This window comes from Phalacrocorax aristotelis, chromosome 12 (assembly GCF_949628215.1).
Source record: "Phalacrocorax aristotelis chromosome 12, bGulAri2.1, whole genome shotgun sequence".
NCBI lineage: Eukaryota > Metazoa > Chordata > Aves > Suliformes > Phalacrocoracidae > Phalacrocorax > Phalacrocorax aristotelis.
This window is the reverse complement of record NC_134287.1, coordinates 191523-209051: the sequence shown is the minus strand read 5'-3', so window position 1 is coordinate 209051 and position 17529 is coordinate 191523. Positions and strand designations below refer to the sequence as shown.

Genomic DNA, 17529 nt, shown 5'->3' with positions numbered 1-17529 from the left:
CGCTGCAAGCTGCTGGGGTCAAGTGCAGCATTATACTGCATAAAGATAGACTTTACAGCGAACAGCTCTCCAACTTCTTCATCCAAAATGCTTGTGAGTTTTATAAAACTATAGTGGACTGCCTCTTAAAACAGTGTAATGAAAACCTTCTCAACACTTACCTAATCTGAATCACTTGATTTTAAGCCTGACAGTCAGCCAAATCTATTTAAAGAGTATCTCTCACAGTAAAAAAGCAGCATAAAACCATTGGCTTTGAACTGCAGAAGGCTCAGTGATGGTGGAGGGCTTGAAGCTTCTACCTACTCGAGCTCAAGGGGAACCTCTCTGCTTCTTCCCAACTGCCTGGAGGTGTTCCTGCAGGGTTATGAAATCTTAGCAGTCATTTCTGTGGCCCTTCCCAAAAGAAGGACATCAACTGATAACCACCTGTCCTCCGTGCAAACTTATAACCACATAGACTTCTGTTCAAAGTAGTGGAAAAAGTATGTCATTTAACCCGTAGAGCTACAGAGAGAGAGAAGAGTAGGGTAGCCGTGTCCTCATAAAGCAGTTATGAGGACCAAAAGTATCCAGTTGGCTCTCAAATAATCAGAAAAGCTATTAAAATCCATACCGTAAAGAGCTCTAATGCAATATGACAACCATTCAAGGGCAAATTACAATTAAAAATAAAAAAGCCAAACATACAGCTCTAAATATCCAAAGCCAGCATTACAGCCTTTTCTGATCAAAAATAACAACCCACAAGACGATCTAAAAGTTTCTGGAAGAAAGCATCTCTTGTTAGAGACTGCAATTTATAAGAGCATAATGTGGGATAACTGAATAATAAAGGGCTTCTGTTCAAAGAAAAACAATGAGACAGATGAGGTCAGAAGCACAGACACAAAGGCCATGTTATTTACTTTGTGTGGGCTTATTACCAAAACATACTTCACTCCCCAGATAAAACCTTTACTCATATCAAAAACGTGGTATTAGTAACCACTGATCTCATGCATCATGGTACTTTCAGCACATGCATTTGCTGTGCTGGTTACAGGGAATGGAGGCAGATGAACCCACATCTTTGTGTCCTACTTCTGAAATCCTTCGGAAGCCTCTGCCCCCCTTTCTGTTACACAGCCCAAACGATCTGTTATCTCAACAACTTTTCTCTGACAGTAGAAGACGGAAGGAATATATATAAAATTAAGGAAGTCTGCCCAGCCTGAAGTAATTGAAAACTATTCCAAAATAATTTTCACTCCCTTCAGATCTGCCCTTCGCAGTTGCCCAGCTCTTTAAGACTGCTGTCCGTGACAATAAAAGCCTGCATCTTAACACACCTGCATTTCCAAAGTGCTTATACTGCAGTTTTGTGTTACTTTCTACATGAAATACAAGTTTGCTCTCCCAAGCCTGTATTTGAAAAAAAAAACACCCTACCTACCCCTAGGCTTGGTGCTGGACATTTCATAAGGACGAAGGGTGGGGTAAAACCAGCTTTTCATCCCACTCCATATGGAACTTGTGGAGTTCGGATAAACGGGGAAAAGACAGCAGCTTCAAGTGCTATGCAAGTGCTCAAAAGCAGTTAAACGTCACCAATCAATCCTGTATAACACCGAAAATCATGACAAACAGGAACAGAGCAGCTGTCAACCATATGGGGAAATGGAAGGTTCTGGTCTGATTCTAGCAAACAGCCAGCCAGCCTCCTGCTGCCGGTTATTCCCCTTCTAAATCTTCACCTTAGCTCTCCAAAGGGGAGCTTCAAGATGAATTCAGTATTTGATTCAACCTCCAGATATAAACAAACACTTTCATTGCAAAATTCTGTATTATACAGCCAACAGCTATTTCAACAAGATTTCAAGGCCCTTTTTCCTGTGGCACCTTCACTCAATTCACAAGAAAATAACCTCTTTTCCAATACCACTGACCCAAGAAAACAAGTGTCTTCTACTTTGCCTTGCAAATTCCAGCCCAACAAGGACTAAAGAGTTCCTAGAAGCTGTCAGTAGTATTCAGCTACATAAAGCTTAATGACTGACAACTTTTAAAATCCTAAAATCCTGCTCCATTCTTTTCCTGACCTTGCACGCTTTCACTGCTGAAGAGCATCAAAACACTTCAGAAACATTCTTCCTCTTCTGTAGCAGCTACAGAATCACAGAATCGTGTTGTGATATACCTTGTTACGAGTTCTCCTGTGAGCCTGCACAACCCTTCCCTTCCTTAAAACAGAAGTAGCAATCAACTCCCAAATCATATGCTGTTCACATTACAGCACCACAAATCCCTCTGTTTCATTAAACACTATTTCATTTATACCTTGATTTCAGTAACATTTGAAACACTGAATGTGTTAATACACACACATCCACATAGAATAAAAACCACAGGTGAGCAAGAAATGGATTTTGCAAGAAAACAAGCAAGCAGCACAGAGTACTTCAATTTCAAAGGAAAGACAAGGCAGACTAAGCAAAAGCAGACACACACAGAGAGTAGCAACAGACTTTGACCAAACAGATGGACAGCCTTTGGGTAGAAAAATGGGTCTTTCTGGTGATGTGTTACGAATCTCAAAGTCAAACACTGCAATGCACTTGTCTCCAGGTGGTGCTGAAGGGGAAAGACAACACCCAGGGCAGAAGTCAGTTTCCTCAACCCAGGCACATAATGGCCTTTTTGATACCACTGGCTAATGAAAACCTCCACACAGGGTGGGCAGACACAATTCACATAATTCCCACCTCCCTCGTGATCAACAGCTGAGGCCAGACAATATATTTGATAGTACCAAAGCATTTACCCCCTCCCTCTTTTCTCTTAGCTCAGGGTAGTACTTGGTATGAAAATAATAGTTAGAGCTTATTCTCAAACTATTAATTCACTGTATTTTGTGTTTTATCTATACCACCATTACCACGCACCAAGGTGACTTATAACACTGGTGTTTTTGCCTGACTAGTAACATACCAAGGTGTGAAAATAAAGCAGTGTAGAGGAACTTGTGCAAAGCATAGGCAGAGTGAGTAAAGAAAGAGCAAGCAGCAGTTTAAGGTGCCTGTGCTGGGTCCCAGTTTTAAATGCTTACATTGTTTTTTCCTGCCTTGCTAAAACTGACAAGAAGGAGTGCTGCTGCACCATGGAACGTTATATAGATTAATACTTAAACATAAAAATATAAAACCATGCACCCAGCATTCACAACATTGTGATTATTCCTCTTTTTTTCAAGCAGTCATCTGTGCTGTATAGCTATAAATAACACTTCAGCAGAATCACGAGTGTGCATACACATGCATAAGCACTTAATAATCTCAACTTGGGTTTAAGATCGTTACTATTTAGTTTTAGAGGAATAAGCATAACTAACAAGAAGAGGGAAACTAATTTTTGCTTCATTTGGCTTTGTACACTGAACTATTTTCCCACAAACCCTCTGAGGACTTCAGAACCTGAGTAGGAAAAACACTTGCACATACCACAAGAAGAATCTTACTCAAAACATCCCATCTCCAAAAGCAGCTAAAAGCACATGGGAAGCATAAAAGAAACAGGTTGGGGGAAACATACCATCATACCATACACCTCACCACAACTCTGGAACAGACAAGCAGGGGTAGAAGAACTTAACACCTGATTTCTTGTTTTCTCTACAACTAGGAGACCAGCAGAAGAAAACATCTGATCAATGCATTTAGGGAAATTACAGAGGAAAAGCCTCTCTGTGCAAGCTGATGAGGTTTGGGGCTTTTTTTTTTTTTTTCTTTTTTTTAAACAGGAAGCAAATAGACATGACGAAACCTCGAAACTTCACATCCCGAACTTCCACATAATGCTTTTGTCTCCCACTAGCACACAAAGTGTAATATACTGCCATGGCTTCCCTGTGGCTCCTGCACCCCAAGACCAGACCTAGCTGATTGGGTCATTGCTGGCTGAGCCGACAGCTGTAGACATACTGAGCCTCTCCTCAGTTGCTGCCCCAATCCATCATACGATCTCATAAAGTGGCCATTTTGCAGGGCTGTGTGTGTTTTATAGAAGAGGATTTATGACAACTGAATGCACAACATTCCTGAACTCACAGCTAAACATCAAATACAGGCAAGGTCACATAACAATTCCTGCAAAGACAGGGAAGGAGGCCTTGTGTAACGGGACATTCAGCTTCCTCTATTACCTGAAATTTTACTTTCACTGAGAAGCCCCTTACTAACAGACAATTTATTCTGCTTAAATTCTTCTGGAATAACACATTCTGAAAGATGTACTAGAATAAATATTTTGGGTAACAGAAAATCCCTGACATCTTTTTATCAAGCACTTGTAATAAAAACCTTCAAATCCAGTTCAAACTACTTGTGTGTGAAATTTGGAGTAGGTGGCTAAAACAGGCAAAAGGTACACAGTATACGAAAATCAAAGAAAGTATTTGTCAGAAATACATTTCAGAAATTAAAACACTACAGAACACACAGTGTCGTGGTTAAGCCTCAGTTGGAAACTGAACACCCCGCAGCCACTCGCTCACTGCCCCCACCGCTGTGGGATGTGGGAGAGAAGAGCAAAACAACTTGTAGGTTGAGATAAGCACAGTTTAATAATTACAATGAAAACAATAATAATGATCATGATAATGACAGTAATGATAATATAATAAAATGGGGAAAAAAAACAGAAACACAAACGATACAGCCGCTCACCACCTGCCAACTGGCAGTGCCCCTCCCCAAGCCATGATTGCTGCCTCCCTCCCCCGGCCAGTCCCTCCCAGTTAACATTCTGGGCATGATGTTCCATGACATGGAATATCCCTTTGTCCAGTTTGAATCCCCTCTCTTAGCTGTGCCCCCTTCCCTCCCAGCTTCTTGTGCCCCCGGCAGAGCATGGGAAGCTGGAAAAGTCCTTGACTAGTACAAGCACTGCCCAGCAACAACCAAAACATCTGTGTGTTATCTCAACATTGTTTTCATGCTAAGTTCAAAGCACAGCACTGTGCCAGCTGCAGTGAAGAAAATTAACTCTATCCCAGGTAAAATCATGACAGTATCCGCCCCTTATTCCGTATCATTTACATCATGCTCAGGTCCCATGGTATCCCATACAATTTCAATAACCCCTACCCGCCTTCTCATCCTTTAACAGAATATACAGATTTCATTTATCATTCCCCTAGTCTATGGGCCACCCCTGTAAAATGTCCGTGAAATGTCCATTGAGTTCATTTAGTCCACGACTTTGGGTTCCATCTATTTTAAGAGTCTTTCAGAGAGGTGCTGTGTGTGGTGTTGGACTGTTGCATACTGAAATCAGTCCTCATTCCATCACTGCTGCACTTTGCTTGGTTCAATTGAAAGTTCATTTTTTTTATTCTTAATTTGGGAGTTTCCCACCATAACATTGATATGGCATATAGCAACCATAGTAGTGATGACATACAACATTATATAGCAATTAACAGCATACTATTCAGTTCATTGGCTGCTTTCACCCAAAATCAAATACCCTTCAGGTACACACCAGACTCCTCCATCCTCCAGCATCACCCATCAAGTGCACCCAGGTCCTTGAGCAAAGACAATCCTACGAATGGGTTTGCCTTTGCCTGAGGCAGGAAGAACACAAACTGTTTTGCCCAGTATATTTTTTACGTGCGCTATAGGGACTCTATCCCCTTCCACATTACGTAAGGATTCTGATTGGGCGGGGCCAGCTCGCTTGGCAGATCCCCTAGTGTTGACTAACCAGGTGGCCTTTGCTAAATGTGTATCCCAGTGTTTAAATGTTCCACCCCCCATTGCTCTCAGTGTAGTCTTTAACAGCCCATTGCACCGTTCAATTTTCCCAGAGGCTGGTGCGTGACAGGGGATGTGATACACCCACTCAATACCGTGCTCTTTGGACCAGCTGTCTATGAGGTTGTTTTGGAAATGAGTCCCGTTGTCTGACTCAATTCTCTCTGGGGTGCCACGTCGCCACAGGACTTGTTTTTCCAGACCCAGGAGAGTGTTCCGGGCAGTGGCGCAGGGCATGTGATATGTTTCCAGCCAGCGGTTGCTTCCACCATTGTAAGCACATGGCGCTTGCCTTGGCGGGTTTGTGGGAGTGTGATAGAGTCAATTTGCCAGGCCTCCCCATATTTATATTTCAGCCATCGTCCCCCATACCACAGAGGCTTTACCCGCTTCGCTTGCTTGATTGCAGCGCACGTTTCACATTTGTGGGTAACCTGCGCAATGATGTCCATGGTCAAGTCCACCCCTCCATCACGAGCCCACTGTATGTTGCATCTCTCCCTTGATGGCCTGAGGTGTCAGGGGCCCATCGAGCTAGAAATAGTTCACCCTTATGTTGCCAGACCAGATCCACCTTAGCCACTTCAATCTTGGCAGCCTGATCTACCTGCTGGTTGTTCCGATGCTCTTCAGTGGCCCGACTCTTGGGGATGTGAGCATCCACATGACGTACCTTTACAGCCAGGTTCTCTACCCGGGCAGCAATATCTTGCCATAATGTGGCAGCCCAGATGGGTTTGCCTCTACGCTGCCCATTGCTTTGCTTCCACTGCTGTAGCCAGCCTCACAGGGCACTTACCACCATCCAGGAGTCAGTATAGAGATAGAGCACTGGCCACTTTTCCTGTTTGGCAACGTCTAAGGCCAGCTGGATGCAGAGGTAAAGGCCAAACTGGCTCGATTCACCTTTTCCTTCAGCAGTTTCTGCTACTTGTCATGTAGGACTCCATACAGCAGCCTTCCATCTCTGGTGCTTCCCCACAAGATGACAGGACCCATCAGTGAACAGGGCATACTGCTTCTCCTTTTCTGGCAGTTTGTTATACAGTGGGGCTTCTTCAGCACGTGTCACCTCCTCCTCTGGTGATATTCCAAAGTCTTTGCCTTCTGGCCAGTCCATAATCACTTCCAAGATTCCTGGGCGACTGGGGTTTCCTACTCGAGCCTGCTGGGTGGTCAGTGCAACCCATTTACTCCATGTAGCATCAGCTGCATGGTGTGTAGAGGGGACATTTCATTTGAACATCCAGCCCAGCACTGGCAGTCCGGGTGCCAATCTTTAACACCAACTGCAAAAAGGACAACATGTTGCTGCGACCAGCAGCTGTTATTATCTCCAACCCTTGAGCCCCATGTTGGGCGCCAAAAAGACTGTCGTGGGTTTAGCCAGCAGCGCAGCCCCACACAGTCGCTCGCTCACTCCCCCACCGGTGGGATGGGGAGAGAATCAGAAGGGTAACACTCATGGGTTGGGATAAGAACAGTTTAATAATTAAAATTAAAAGAAACAACAAACAAAAATGCCATGTAAGGGAGAACAACGAGCGGCACGAAACTGGGAGGGCAGGGGAGGGAGGGGGGAGGAGAATTAGCCGCCGAAACAAACCACATGCGACGCATCCACCCACCGATCCGATGCCGCATGGCAACTGCACCCCGCCAATATAATGGTCATGGTGTCACATGGTAAGGAATGAACATCCCATTGGCCAGTTGGGGTCAGCCGCCCCCACCATGGCCCTGCCCCTCCCAGCCCCCCACCACACAGCAGAGCGCGGGAAGCTGGAAAGGCAGCCACCTCCCCACGGTGAGGAGAATTAACCGCTTCTCAGCCAAACCCAGCACAGATGTAAGGAATGTGCTCTACACCGCAGCCGGGGAGAATGGCCCTACCTAGAGCCTCTGGCAGAAAGCGCCAGAGGAGACCCGAGGTCAACCCCTAGGGTTCTGCAGTCGGGGATACAGAGGGTCCGAAGCCCGCTATACTCCAACTGGAAAAGATATATTGGCAGCATATGAAGGGGTTCGAGCTGCTTCAGAAGTGGTTGGTACTGAAGCACAGCTGCTCCTGGCTGATACTACATGGAATAAATGGGTTGCACTCGTCTCCCAGCTAGACTGAAGAAAATTAACTATCCCAGCTAAAACCATGACACATAGTATATACATAGTATATACAGTTCCATGTGTGCAAAGCAGATAGCACCCTACACCAAGTTTTCTGAAATACATATCTTTCATTTTATGCTAGAACTAAAAATAAGGTGAAGCCACAATAATTGCCTATGAACTTTCACAAAACTCTGGGCTTTTTGAATACAGTGTCTGAATTCAATTTTCTAATTATGATTCAAAGACACTGTTTATGTTAAGTCTTACCAGATGCTACCACAAGGAACTATTTCCATACTGATTTTGTTAACTTACACAACTCTTTCCTTAGAGTTTTAATATCTTAAAATCTTGGGTTCTGCTGGAAAAGAGATGCTGTTCATTCTGTAAAATGCAGAAACAATGCTAAAATTACTATGTATCAAAACCACGCTTATGTAGATGTTATTGTTTTCATTCGTAAAGCTTCTTTCATCCTCACCAAAGTACTGTGGAACTACCAAATGCAAAAGGGATTATTTTGTGTCCTGCTGTGGCCTGGAGAGATCCACAAAGCATGAGAGACTCTTGTTAAGTACAAGTAGGCTCTGTCCTAATGGGTCACAAAAGCAGAAGCTGTGCAAATGCAGTATAATTTACAAGCTGAACAGATCAGTTAGGTATTGGAGTAAGAAAAAGAAGAATTATGTCAACAGCTTTGATTTATTTTTCCTCTGGTCATGAAATGACACTAGTGAGTGGCACCAGAAGCTCCCTACATAAAAAAACCAACAAAGAAAAACCCACAACCCTCCCACCTCCCCCCCTCAAAAAAAGCAAAATCCAAAAAAAACCCAAACAACCCCGAAAGTGCTTGAGAGGAGGTTTATAACGTGAAAGGTGCCTTTCCACATTATTTGCAGGTTGCTCACTGGTAGAAAAAGAGCACGAAGAGGTAGTTCACAAGAATTCCTCTCTCTGCAATCAGAAGCAGCTTGTTAAATATGAAATTAAAACAGAATTCTGTGGGTGCCCAGGGAAGTTATAGTACATTTAACCAACTGGTACACATGAAGAGGAAAACACCATTATAACACTTTTTGATCTTGTTATTTTAAAACAGAATGAAAAAGAGCAAGTTTGAGGGTATGTACGTGTGCCCCATATACAAAAATGAGGCCTGGCCTGACCACAGTGCAGAGTACCCAGCCAACAACAAATGTTGAAGTCACTGATTTCAACACTGAAAGCATAGCTAGAGAAAATCGCAGCCTTGCGGAACTTCAGACAATAGGATTTCAGCCTGGACTGTAAATAAAAGCGTGCTTACTTTGGAGATTTAGTTTCTTTCAGCAGTGGTTCAACTGTTTCAATGCTGCTGTGGGTCTGAGCTCTACTGGAAAGCAAGCAGCTACTTCTGTTACTCTCCTAAATCTGATCCTGCATCAATGGCTGAAAGCAGTTGTGAAACTAAAGACAACGTGTGTCTGGCAGAAACCACATACCCTTCTAACAGTGACACCCAGGAGTGCTGCAAGGTTAGGCACAAAGGATTACATGGCTTCTGAATTAGTCCAGCCCAGAACACATGAAATTTAGAAAGCACAGCATCCTAAACTGGTATGTTATATTCTGTGTACTTGGTTCATCTTTTACACGCAACAGAGGATGGGGATGTAACTGGGTCTCAGGATGATATAGTTTATGTAAGCGTTTGCTTTCTTGCTTCTAATTATGTGTGTGATCCTTTAAGAGTGTGCCTGTGCCTTGTAGCACCCTTGGGGGCAGGGGTAAAGCCCCATCCTGCCTTGTCCCACTTGGAGAGGTACCAAAGGTGTTCAAAGGAGAGGGCTCCAGGGACTGCAGGGTATGGCTGGCCTTACACATGGCACAAAATTTCTGACAGACATTTGGGGCCACTCAGTGACAGACAGACTGGGAAGCAGAGACACAGTGGGCAACAGAAAAGGTGCACACAAGCATACACATTCTGGTTTGTTTTCCCTACTCCTCTGGAATTTTCTCTTTAAAAAACCCACAAAATTACTAGTACTTATTTAAATAAGATTTGGCTTTTTGCTGTTAAAACCTTTTCAGTCTTTTGGGGGCTCACTACAGGAGAACGGTTAGACATGTCCACCTCAAACCTATGGAGGACTCCATATCCTGCCATGGCAACCCAAGATGAGGTTTGCTTCTTCCCACAGCCCCCAGTACAGATCACACCCCAGCACCAGCTGGAGCTAATCACAGGACAGAGCCTTCAGCTTCCAGCTGCACAGCAGTCACACACCGTGGGTTGCCTGCACCTCCTCGTGCAAAATCCTGTTAGGACAAGACCTGTTGATATTGCTCCAGGCTCGCATCTCTGAGCACTGTAACACTGTACAGTGTAACTTGTCTTCCCCAGAATTCCCTAGACAATATGCTGACAACACGTAAAACTGCTGAAGGGACATAACCCTTGCATTTGAGAGAAGAGTGTCTGAGGAAGATTGGCACCTTGGTACAGAACCAGATTCAGATCCAGAACACCAGCAAGGCAATAGGAGGACAAAACCAAACATTGTCCTGTTTAAAAGTCCTCTCTCTCAGAATAACTAGCCTTCAAGGAACAATCACCTGACAACTGGAAAAGCAACGTCTGTAAAAGCTGTGCTTATCAAGAAGAGTTACCACAGCTCGATGGTATTTTCAGCCACCTTATTACATCACAATAAACACTTTGTTGAGAAATCAGTTACAAAATTTTCCTTCAGTACTGGAAGAAAGCATTCAGACGCAGTGTTACTATTATTAATATCCACTGCTTAACCAGCAGTGCAACATATAACACTTCCTTATACACACCTGTAAGGGAGACAGGAAAAAATAAGACTATTCTATCCAGATTAAGAGTCTATGCATCCTTCCTCTGTGATTAAAAAAAATAAATCATATACGTGTGTGTGCACGCACATGTGCAACCAAGTGGCTGACTTGGAAAACTCTTAAATTTCTGGTCAATCAGGACTAGAAGTAATTCCATCTGAAGCTAAACTGCTCTGAGCTTGAGCCAAAATGTGCAGTGTTAGATGTATTTTCTTTGCTAGCCTAGAAGGAAGTTCTGCTGGCTTTTTAGCTTTCTCACTTTTTCCAAGTCGCCCCAGGCTCTCCAATTCTAATATACTCTGGTGACCCAGGTGCTCACCAATTAAGGACAGGAACAGTAACGCACATCCTCTTGTGGAATTGAGTATATTGTAAACTTAGAGAAAACTTGTGGAATTTCATATATATTAATACATCAGTTAAAAAGATTATTATTATGATCCAAAACATCAGAACCTGAAAAGATCCAACTGGAAAACGGATGAAATGACACGGCTGTGACACACTCTTCTTTGGGAAGAGTAATCTTGTCTCACAGCTTATATCCGTGACAACTCCCAGGAGAAAGAGCAACTGATTAACATCACTTGGCTCTTGGTGGAGGTGAAAACCTTCTTGTACTACAAAAACCTTCTTACAAATGTATTTGATCCAGGTATTTTCATTTTGCTTCTTGATTACCAGAAAAACTATTTTTCTTGACTAAAAGTATATAAATATGTTTAAACCTATTCAGAAGGGTAGTATGTGCATAATTTTCTTTAACACTTTGCTTTGACTATATCCCACTATTCCCCCTTCCCATGGTATGTCACTCTCCCTGCATTAGCTTCTAAGGGCCCTCAGATCTAGCATAATATCGACTCTCCCATTTTTAAGTGCATTATTAAATCCTGCCCCAAAAGTTGATGGTGCCAGCCTTCACCAGCCATGTGTTAACATTAAAAAGCAACTGCTTCCGTTTCCTCTCCCTCAGAGAAGACAGAAACATACCAAGAACATCTACAAAACTATCTGGTTATCCTCCAAATCACTCCTTTCCTGCCAGGCACGAAGAAACTGAGCAGCCAGGCAGCAGAGCAGGTGTGCCAAAACCATTGTTCATCGTGACAGCCACCACAGTCTGCTTCCTTCACTCCTCTGGCTGTTTGTCATGTTTCCTCTGCCTCAGATGGGGAACACTAACCCAGAATCAGCCTGTTTGAGTTTTAAAGACACCTGAAACTCCTAGGTTACAGTCAGTAATCTCAAAGTGTAACTACATAAGTCCCTGTATGTCCACAACAACCCTTCTCTGTGAAAAGAAAGAGAGGTTTCTTGAACTGCCAATAAATAAATAAGTCTAATGTACTAGAAGAAGGACTCATCGCCTCAGACAGGGGATATCTGAGAGTGACCTTTTTACACAGACAAATGAACCCAAAATCTCATGGCCACCAAAACAGGGAGACGGCCACCTCACAGGAGCAAATACAGCTCACAAAATTAGCACTTCTGGGGGGATGGGAAGAGGGGAGGAGGGGGGCTTGCTTTATTTCCTACTGGTTTAATGAACTGAATCAACTCATCGGGAAGTTATAGCCAGGACAAGGAGAGAAGGAATTTCTCTTCCAGGTGTGGATAAGCTGAGCCCTGCCTTGGCAGACTAGTCAATATCTCAGGCAGCCTTAAACACATTGGGACTACAAAGAAATTGTTCCTTAAAAAAATCTGGAATGCATTTGAAAAGGCAGAATATATTTATTATATTCAATGATGAGCAGTGGAGGTGATATATAGATTATTTTTTCCCTCCCCCTGAGGTGACAAATGCTAGAACCAGATTTATAATTTTATTGAATTAAATAAAACCTCTGCTTAGTATCACCAAATGTATGAAAATAGTGAGGTTTTTTTAAAATCTACAAGTTTTAAGCAGAGATGTACTTCATGCTAAGCTGAAGCAGTGAAAAGTATGGAATAGTAGTGGTAGGCTTCCAAAATTCACGGAATAATTACTATTTATTTTGGAAAGACACTGTACAGAAGGCAGGGGGTCAAGAAACCAGCCAAAGCAAGTTGACTTTCATAAATCAGCATATTAAAATAATTTTTAAAAAGCTCTACATGTATTTAATACCTCATTTCATTATCAACTTTCTAACACAGAATTCAACAAGTAGAGGGAAGCAAAACTGCATCTAAATTATCAAAAAAGTAGTCCTGAGAGCTTCTGACTAGGTAACAGTTACACTGGAAAGTAACAAGGATGGGAAATTAACTGCCAATATCCCTTCCAGCTGTGACAAATGTTAAGGTGAGAAGAGACTGACTGGCTTAATCTTCAAATTCATCACAGATACTATTAGGAGAAGCTACAGTATGGTGAATCAGAGGCAGCTTACAGCCTAGAAAGTGCCTTTCACACAGGTAGCAGAACATAAATAAAATGTACACATACAAAACAGCATTAGACAGCAGGACTAGAATATCGAAAAGCAAACTATTAACAAACTGAAGTGATAAACTTTCTTTGTATCTTAGAAACAAAGACAATCCACATTGAAAGACAATTATTTTTTAGCTTTCGGTACCATATGTAGGAGAAAATTCCCCGTGACAACTTGGATTCAATCAAAAAAAGAGTCATGTCACAGCAGTGGTGACGCTGAAATAAACCAACAAATTTAAAAATCAGAAAGACCTACCTTCAGAAGCCACTTTTTGTTATGTGAACTCCACACGGGTATTGCTGGAGATCAGAGCCGGTTCAGAAAACTCTGAGAGGACTGTCTGCTAGAGTAAACGCTCTGAGTAATACTTACATGGAAAAATTATTTAAGGGAGGAGGAAAGAACTAGAATAGTGTGGGAGGGGACAACCTGCTGTTTCAAACAATAGGAAGCTGTTAAAACAAAAAACCAAGAGCCTCCCCTCAGCACAGGAAAATCTCATTTGAAAAGCCTTGCCCCCACTGCCACCTACCAGGCAGGCAGTTCTGACAACAGAGATAAGGCCAGAGGCCCAGCCCCACTTAGCAACAATTCCCTTTGGAAACAAGGCTAGGCAAGAGGGAGGAATGTTTTCCAAACCCTTTAATGAACGGGACCAAACTGGGGGCAGAGGAGGGTGAGACAGGATTGTGAGGGATGACTTCATTTTACAGAAGCAGCCTGACTGTGAGGCAGGGCTAGCCTCAGTGCGACAAGTGAACTGGCAAGGTTCCTGCGAACACTTTAGTTAAACATGAAGGATGCTTTCTCATAGGAGGGGTTGATAACCAGGAGTGACATGTAGCCACTTAACAGAGAAAATGCAAAGGACTCAAAAGATGGCTTCAATTTTGATCCCTTGGTTTAGAGTCCCACAGTTGCAAATCTAAACGCGGTTTTTCAAATAACTATTATTGCAGGACAAACCCTGGAACGATCCCCTGTAGTTAAAAGCCAGTAATACAGATCAAGAAAAAAAAGCAGCTTGTTCAGAAAAACAGATTCCTACCCCCAAAACCTCCGATAATCTCAGTTATTTAAGCTCAAAAGCAGCATTACTACATGATTATTCCCAGACTCTCTTACAGCACAGCTCCAGGACACCAGTGCCATCCACATTCAGCATTGATTTGTTCTTCTAAAACGGTCACATTCATAGCACAGACAGGGAGAGTTACTATACAGCCAAGACCAAAATAACATTTTAGAGAACTTTGGTTACGTTACAAAAAACAACGCAGACCATTGTCTTTCTGTCCTAGCACAATATAATGCTAACAAACAGAATCAGATTGAAATACAATAATACTTTGGACCATACAGGGTGTTGAAGACACTATCCCCACTGGGACCATTTACCTAACAGAAACAAACAATGCAAAATGAAACAGTTGGAATACAATTAAATTGGTTTGTCTTAAGAACAATCCAGTCTTGCAGGACAGAAGGGGCTGAGCCAAGTTTTAACTATGCCTTTCCCTAATTATAGAGTTTTGGTAAGACAAAAATAGGAGTTAGAACAAAAAAGGAAAAAAAATAGCAAACGCACAATAAACAGTGTTTTAACTTGTGATGCTTCTACATATTTTTCTTTTTTTAAGGTTTAGTTTTATGTGTGCAAATCTCATAAAATAACTTTCTAAAGCATATTAATAATTGTGAACAAAAACCAGTATAATATTCAGTAACCATGCTGGGGTCAAAACCTGCTCCACAGCTGTGTGTAATAGCATGTTAACTCTGCAGCTCTCTTTTTCCTCAAACAGCTTGTTTCAAGGAACGCAAACCACTTAAAAGCACAAGTAGCAATACCAACAGAGACATTTCCCAAGCAAAAGCAATATGCCAATCCTCATTTTTATCATACAGAAAGAATGACCGAGTCTTCCAGGTATCTCGCACCATTACTTGCATCTGCAGGTTTCCTTTCAAATATCCATACAAGTCTTACCAAGAGCTAGCAAGTCAATTTGTTCAAGTAGCATTATGTCCAGGGCTCAATGACCTGAGGCTGGCAAGCACCCTTGCAGAGAAAACACTAGTCTCTACATTCCCTTCCTCCTTCTCATTCCAAAGGCCAAAGCATTCACCTTTTGTCCTCAGGCACAAAGACCACATAGATGCTCCCCTGACTCCACAGACTTCCTTGCTGAGGTAGTATGGGCCAATGCTCACAAAATGGCTGGAGCACCTAAATCAGTAATACCAAGAGTTTTGTAGTATTAATGTTGACAAATTCTTATTTGCTTCAGCCTGTTTCCATCATTTCAGAACTCTCTCTCAGCTTTTTGCTAAAATGCCTCAGGTGACCACACATACTCAAGTAACTGCTGGAAGTATGGATCAGATTGAAGATGTTTTCAAATACCTGCTTTGACACAATTTTACACAATCCCTCAGCACGTGCATAGCGGAGACTAATAGTTACCTGTCTAAACATCATCCAGTTCTTCAATACTGAATTGTGTGAAGAAAGCATGAAAATTATTTCTAGAAGCTCTCTTTAAAGCAAAATCAGTTCTACTTCCATCACACCTAAAACTAAAACTTTTTAAAATCATACACCAGCAAAGGACAGGTAAGGGTTTTACTACTAAACCAAATCCCTCTGCATCAGACCGAAAATAAGATTTCGCTCCCTGCTGCAAACAGTCAAACAGCAAGTGCAGCTCCATGCCCTGAACAGAAGCAAGGGGACACATCCCCAGCTGAAGCACAACAGCACTGCTGTGCTTACAAAAGAGAGCTTTGCCAAGCAGACCAGCTAAGCATCTGACTCACTGCCACCAAACTAAGAATTCAGAGCAATTACCACCTTTCTGCACAGAACAGGAAGGAGGAAGAAAAAAAAAAAAAGATCAAAAAGAGTATTTCCACTATTCTAACATTTCCCCTAAATTAGGACAGCACAGCAACCCTCGAACAGCTCTGGTCAAGTACTGCAAGCCCTTAGGGCTAGTAGGACCTGACAGCAATGCTAGCAATTACATAGCCATCCATATAGCTGCCTCAGACTGAAATGAAGCAGGAAAACCAGGCAAGATAAAGCAACAGAAACAAACCCGGAATCTCTCTTCCTCCTGCCCCTTCCTTGCCTTTCTGCTTTGGTTCAGAGATCACCAATCTGAGAAGCAAACGTATTTGCAGACAACTCTATTAGAAACGTGTATGCCTACAGCATACCTTCATGGTTAGCAAGATTAAGAGAGATTGTCTAAGTAAATGACAAAAGTGTAAGTTAAAATAAATTTTTAAGAAACAAAGTATAGGTGACAGAGAGCTGCAATAACTCTTCTTTCAATACTGAAAACAGTTCTTTTCCCAATGTCTGCCGAGACATACGATTTCAGCTTCCTTCTGCTGTTGCAGATCATGTAGCTTCCTACCCAGCAAAGGCTATGCTAGCCCTTCCTTTCACCTTCGAATAATTTTCCACCACAGCACTCCTACTCATAGAGCTGTAAATGTCAGCACATTTAGTATAGTTTAAATATCATGCTTGTCTATATGGAGAAGTTTGTCAGGAGTAAGTGCTACTTGGTGAAGATGCAGTTTCTTGCCTGTCTTCAACAGAGAAGCAGGCTGTAGAAGTTCCTGCCCACCCTTCACAGATCACTTGTTCCTCACCTGGTGCTCTTTTCTGCAGATGGCAGCCTCTGTAGGACCACACTACAAATTGCATAATGAAAACACTCTCAGTTAAAAATAAACAGAAAATAAGAGTATGAAGGAGACTATTATATTTTCAGTTATTCAGAACACAGAGCAGTCCTGCAATAAGCAGTTTTAAATGGTATAACACAGACCAGCAAACTACAAGGGGTATGGGAGCTTCATCTGTGAGCTTTGCCACCAAAGCCAAAATACTATGTAGATGCACTCATTCCTTGCACAGGTAACTTAGTGTGTTTTATGATACAGCTATACCAACCTGCCAGCTGCTACCAGGGCGGATCCATTCGCCATCATGTGCCCCTTCTGCTAACACTAGACAGAGTCTGCAAAATGAGCTAGTATAGGGTGGTAAGTCAGCAAAAACCAACTCTACCAATGGAAATAAAAATGATAGGGTTTTTTCATCAGCCAGCTCACTCAGGATTCAGCAAAGCAGGCCTGGTGAGCAACACCTCTTGACAATGGCCAGAGGTTAGATTCTCTCACCAGTCAACAAAGCTGCCCTTCCATCTGCAGTCAGACACCTGTGTGGCAATCGGTAACACAAACTAAAGTGTTGTTTCATTTAATTGTGGGAAACACCAGACTCTCCCTAGCCTCATGCTCCCACTGCTTCCAAGTACCAC

At 42.6% G+C, this 17529-nt stretch overlaps 1 protein-coding gene across 11 annotated transcripts in view; it reads right to left on the bottom strand.

Annotated features, from left to right (window-relative positions):
* The window catches only part of USP54 (ubiquitin specific peptidase 54), a 102528-nt gene that overhangs the window by 57975 nt on the left and 27024 nt on the right, over positions 1-17529 (bottom strand). The window contains exon 1 of one of the 11 annotated variants that reach the window (XM_075107956.1): positions 13445-13559. The exons of the other annotated variants lie outside the window; for them this stretch is intronic. The gene's annotated coding sequence lies outside the window, so the exon portion shown is untranslated. Of the gene's footprint in view, positions 1-13444; positions 13560-17529 lie in introns of those variants that run through there. 11 annotated transcript variants of the gene reach the window in all.